We start from the raw sequence: 6,000 nt of genomic DNA, 5'->3' as shown, positions 1-6,000 counted from the left end.
CAAGCTCGCAGGGGGTTGGTGGCCGTGCAGGGCAGTGTGGAGACGCTGCCAGGCTCGCAGGGGGTTGGTGGCCGTACAGGGCAGTGTGGAGACGCTGCCAGGCTCGCAGGGGGGTGGTGGCCCCTGGGCGTGGCAGGAGGGGGCCCCCAGGACTGTGTCCGTTTCCCACGCACTCTGCACCGGACGTGGCACCCCCTCCTAGCCCACACTCCAGCTGAGAAGCCGGGGGCTCAGCGGGTCCTCACATGACGACATCAAGGTGGTGGTCGGGCTGGGGTCCAATCGGCAGGCTGTGAGAACCCTCTCCCCAGCTCATTTGGGTCACCGGCCAAACCTAGTTCCCTGCAGCTGTAGGACGAGGTCTTCTGGCTGGTTATTGGCTGGGGACCACTGCCGGCTCCTTCTGTGAGGCCTCTCCACTTCAGCCACGAGAACCCCCACCTCCCTCACCCTGAACTCCTTGGGGCTCCCCACCCTCAGGCTTCCTTTCCTGCTTCCAGCTGGTGAAAACTGCTCCGTGAGGGCTGGGCGACCCGGTCAGAACTACACAGGTCACCTCATCCTGAGGTCAACTGATTGGTGAGCTTCCTCACACCTGCAGGTGCGACGTGGCAGGCGCGACGTGGCAGGCGCGACGTGGCAGCCCCGAATGGCCACGAAGGGGCCGGACCCAGCTGCATGCCAGGGCTGGGGCGTGGGAGTGGTGTGTGTACTGAGGCCCCCGGAGACCTCCTGGGGCATGAAGGGGCTTCTGAGGGACAAGGCGGTGGAGGACGAGACTTGCAGGCACCGAGTACCAGACACAGAAGGTCCGTTCGGCAGCAAATGTGGGGCTTGTTTCCACAGTTACTCACAAACAGCCACATTTCTTTCTGATAAATTTGCTGTGACACATTCACCTGGACCCAACCACCTTCGGAACATTTTCTCTGAGTGACTAACACAGCTCGACTGCCCGGATTCCGGAAAGTGTGTCGTCACGGGAATTGCCATGGCCAATTCGGCTGCCCCGGGGAGGGACTGTGGCCATGTCTCCCCGAGCAGTAGGCTAGGGATGGATGTGAGGCTTCCTCCCAGCCCCACAGGACTCCCCTACCCCCCAGTCCCCAGCACTGGGAACGGAGGGGTGGGCCCAGAGCAGGGAGGAGTGGAGCCCTGCCTTGGGGTCTCTGCTGTGGGCAGGGCTGGCCAGTCACCCCCTCTCTGGCGCCCAGGCTCCTGGCACTCCCCCTGCCCGTGCTGCCCGGGCCAGCAGCAGCCAGCTCAGAGCCCCAGCGCCTTCCAGCCCAGACGTGGGGATGCCCGTGCCAGCGCGTAACACATACACTACCTGACGTCCAGGGGCTGTGAGGGCGGCTGCCGTCAGAGCTCAGTCGTGGGCGCCCCATCGGGAGCAGGAAAGAGGAGCTGCCCCAAGGACACTTCCGCCGGGTCCAGTGTGCATCGCAGCGGCTGCTGCCCGGGGAGGGCGGGGAGAGCAGGCACCCCCTGACCTCGAGGGCTGCTGCATTTCACCTGCCCGGAATTAGAGGACTCAGTGATAAGGCCTCCTGCTGGCTGCACACTGAGTGTGCGGGGACGAGAGGACCGCAGTGGACAGCCGGGGCACCTGCTCCATCTCTCAGTCTCATAGGACGTGCTCACCTACTGTACAGGTGGGGAAACTGAGGCAACCAGGAAGCAAGTGGTCTGCCTCGGGTAGCGCAGCATATGGATGGGGTCCGAGCACCTGGCTTCCCAGTGGTGCCGTGTGCGGGCAGCGATCAGAGGGTGCAGGAACCAAGGCTGGATGATGAGGAGGGGGCCCCGGGAGGCTGCACTCTGCCCTGGAGTTAGCAGGCTGCCCGGGCCGTTGGCCTCTCCTCCTGTAGGGACTGACCCTCACCCACTTGCTCTGGAGCCGGTGCCACGTCCTCCAGGGCCACCAGCAGCTGCCTGCCCCTCTCACCCTCATCTGACCTCCAGTCCAGGCCAGCCAGCTGCCCATAGACACTCCGAGCCTGCCCCACTCCATAGACCAGGCCCCAACAGCAAAGCTGGGCAGACCAGCGGGTCCTCTCACTTTGGGCCCCAAGTCACCCGGTGCTGAGCCCAGGACTGTCAGCTGCAGGGGCACGTGTGGACCCAGCGGGGAGAAGCCTGAGGAGGATCCGGGATCTGGCAGGACCCCATTGGCCAGGGCCTCCCCCAGGCGGACCTCTGCGTCCACTTAGAAGGCCAGGTCAGCAGATATAGGTTGAGTGAGAAGACAGGCTGGCAGGGACCTAGGACAAGACAGGTGGCCGGGGTTCCCTGATAAGGGGGGGGTCTTAGAGCTGGTGGAAGACGCGCTCCAGGAAGAGCCAGCTGGAGTGGGGGCTTTGCCATGGTCCAGGCTCAGACTCAGTGATGGGCACGGCCTTCGTGCCACTCTGGGGGGTGGGGCAGCCAGGCCCTCAGCCCAAACTCCTTTGGGCACCAAAGGAACTCACAGGCAGGATCCCTTCAGACACTCACCAGCGGGACCAGAGCTTGGAAAAGGCAACCTAAGGGCCACTGGGCTTCACCCGTCAGCTTCTCCGGGTGGAAGAGCATTGTCCCCATGTGAAGTTGTTCCCTCGCGAGACCCTGCCTCACCTCCAGATGGTTCCTCCCACCCCTGCCACCGTCTCAACACACGGGGTGGTTAAGCACGTGGAATCGAGTAGGTAGAGGGAGGGAGGGTGAGCGACACGCGGCTGGCCTCACCTCAACCATGTCCGTGTGGTCTTGTGCTCATGACAAGGCAGGGCCCACACAGCCGCGGACAGGCATCACTCAGGTCATGCGAGGAGACATATGGAGGACTGGTAACAGCTGCAGCTCTGAACCCCTCCTGGCCTGGGAGTCCCTGACCCCAGGGAGAAATTGATAGGGCTCTGTGGCTTTCCAGAAAACCCCACACCCGTGATTGCCCTGAGCCCCAATTCTTGAAGTCCCTCCCAACTCACAAATCCATTGCAGTCAGCTCCCGCAGCGCCCGGCTCGCCCCTCGAGGGTGGGGGTTCAGCCATGCTGCTTCCTTGTTCTGGGTCTCAGGACAGTTAGTCTTGGGGTAAGCTGGTTCTGGTTAGGGCCTGATTTATCAGATGGTTTAAAATCTTCTTCCTGCCAGAGAGGGGGTCCGTCAAAGGGCAGTGATCCCTCCCTGGCTGATGTCACGAGCCTCCCTGCCAGAGCTGCCCACAGAGGAGGGGGGCCAGGCTGCGTGAGTGCAGAGCAGGGGAGGGGTCAGTGCAAGCCCGGGAGAGTCCGCCTGCAGCAGAAGCGGAGCAGGACACAGACCGGCTGTCACAGCGCCTCCCCCTTCCTGACTGTAGGGAGCCTTGCACATGTCCTAGAGTCCCGGCCCGGGGAGAGGGGTCGGGCTGTGAGACAGGCGTCCCTCCCCAGCTGAGTCCAAGGGCCCCTTCCAGCAAGGTGCTCCTAATTCCCAGGGAGTGTTTCATTCATGCTGGGCTGCGTGCACACTGGTGCCCGGTGGGGGGGCCCTCTGCTTCCTGACCCCTCCCCATCCTTGGCGTCTTAGCAGCAACCTGACTTGTTGTCTGTTCTCTGGGTCTGGACACGCCCCAGGTCGCCTCTGGCCTCAGGCCTCCAACTCCAGCTCTGGAAGAGGACCCAGTGCCCTATCCCCCCAAAGCTGGAACAAAGCTCGGATTTTCTAGGCTCCCACCACTCACAAGCAATGTGCCACCGGCTCTGCCCCACAGCCCACCCTGTGGTTGCCGTCACCTCTGCCCTGCCCACCCTGGGACTTCTCGTGGGAGGGGGCGGGCACCATCTGCTCCTGCACGCCTCTGCTGGCCTGGGGGGGCCGGGTCAAAGCCACGCTGGGGGAGCGGGGGCACGTGGCCACCATGCCGATGAGGCACTGACCCTGCCGATCACATGGAGGAGCTGGCGGGGTCACGGATTCAGAAAGAAGAGCAGAGGTAAGTCCAGGTGGGGACAAGCCCCCTGCCGAGTGGGAGCTGGGAAAATGAGGAACATGCAGGAAAGCACCTCCGGTTTTGCCATCAAGCATGAGTGGACACTGCTAATAATGTGAGATGAAGTCCATGGATAGTAGGAGTTGTCAATGCAATTTGGGCCCCGCTTCAGCCAATGACAGGTTTTCTCCTCTTCTGTCCACACAGGACTCTTGCACGTGCCTCCCGGGTTCATCTGGACAAAGTGTGCACATGATGGTGCCAGTAACATGCATGCTGACACCGCCAGCAAGCTTGTGAAGACGCCTGAGAGTTCAAGACGCAAACCGCATCGCGCCGACCCCGGGACCCCGCCAAGCTGCTCATGTGGAAGGGCTCATTGACAACGTGCTGTGAAGCCAGCATCCCAGAGCCCCAGTGTGAGCCCAGGACCATGCCCTTCACAACTGGTCACTCGATGCCTTGACAGCATCATCCTGATCACTATCATCACAGACAAGCCAGAGACACGGCTCTCCCCGGACAGACTGGCCGGGACTGGACTGCGCCTGGTCATCATCCCAGACAGAGAGACGTCAGGCAGAGATATCGTTATCTGGTTGGGGTATGGGAGTAATACTGGCCTCATAAAACAAGTTGTGAAATGTTCCCTTCTCTATCTTTTGAAAAACTTTATACAGGATGGGTATTAACTTCTTTCCTAAAAGTTTGCTGGAATTCTCCAGTGAAGCCCTCTCAGATAATCAGTTCAACCCTTTTAATAAACATAGGATCATTTCTTCTTGGGTTAGTTAGATAATGTGTATTTCAAGGCATTTGTTTATTTCATATAAGTCGTCTAAATGTCTTTGTGTAAAGTTGGTCACCATATTTCTTATTTAGTTGGTGAGAGCACAGAGAAGCATCAGCAAATCCACCAAACCATCAACACGATGAGAACTGATGTTTGCTTTATTCCTGACTCTTGAACAATATGTAGAGAATTCTATATGAAACATCCAAAAAAAGGCAAAAATAGAAAGACAGAAAGTAGACTAGGAGCATGAGGGGTCTTACGGGTGATGAAAAAGTTCTACAACTGATTTATGATCATACTATTCAGTAAACTTACCAAAAATTATTGAATTACACACCTGAATAGGATGAATTTTGTTAAGCAAAATATACCACAATAAGTCTGTTTTTTAAAAAGCATAGCACAGGGGCACCTGGGTGGCTCTGTCAGTTAAGTGTCTGACTCCTGATTTTGGCTCAGGTCATGATCTCAGGTCATGAGATCAAGCCCGGTGTTGGGCTCTGAGCTCAGTGGGGAGTCTGCTGGAGATTCTCCCTCTCCCTTCCCCACTCCTCCTCCCCCGTTCGTGCACATGTATGCGCTCTCTCTTTCTCTCTAAAATAAATAAATAAATAAAATCTTTAAAAAAAAAAAGCATAGCATAGCTTTTGCCATCTCTCAGTGGTAGGGAGATAACACCTAGAATTCAGGACCCTTAAAGGAACAAAAGTTTTGGTTGAACATAAACACCCCAGGCTCTCAACTGGGTCCCTTAGAAAGTTATATTCCAGGAGTAAGGAAGAACTGGAAACAGCCCAGTCTTCATGGAGATAAACCTAGATTCAAATCATATCAACTCCTGACTGGGAAAAGGCAATCTGTCCCTACACTAACTGCCCACCAAAATAAAATTAAATCTGATTAAAAAAAAAAAAAGATAACACTAAGCTGGACCTTGGCAATCTTTCGTATATAATGTCCAGCATTTAATAAAAAACCACCAGGCTGGTCAAGAGATGGGACCACACAACACTATAGGAAAAAACAAATGACAGAAACAGACCCACAGGTGGCCTGATTTAGGAGTTATCATGTACAGACGTGGAGTTATCATATACGGACTTGGAGTTATCATATATAACTTGGAGTTATCATGTACAGACTTGGAGTTATCACATACAGACGTGGAGTTATCATGTACAGATGTGGAGTTATCATGTACAGACTTGGAGTTATCATATACAACTTGGAGTTATCATATACGGACTTGGAGTT

Source organism: Ailuropoda melanoleuca, chromosome 1 (genome assembly GCF_002007445.2).
Source record: "Ailuropoda melanoleuca isolate Jingjing chromosome 1, ASM200744v2, whole genome shotgun sequence".
NCBI classification, from domain to species: domain Eukaryota; kingdom Metazoa; phylum Chordata; class Mammalia; order Carnivora; family Ursidae; genus Ailuropoda; species Ailuropoda melanoleuca.
Note: the sequence above shows the minus strand (reverse complement) of the source record.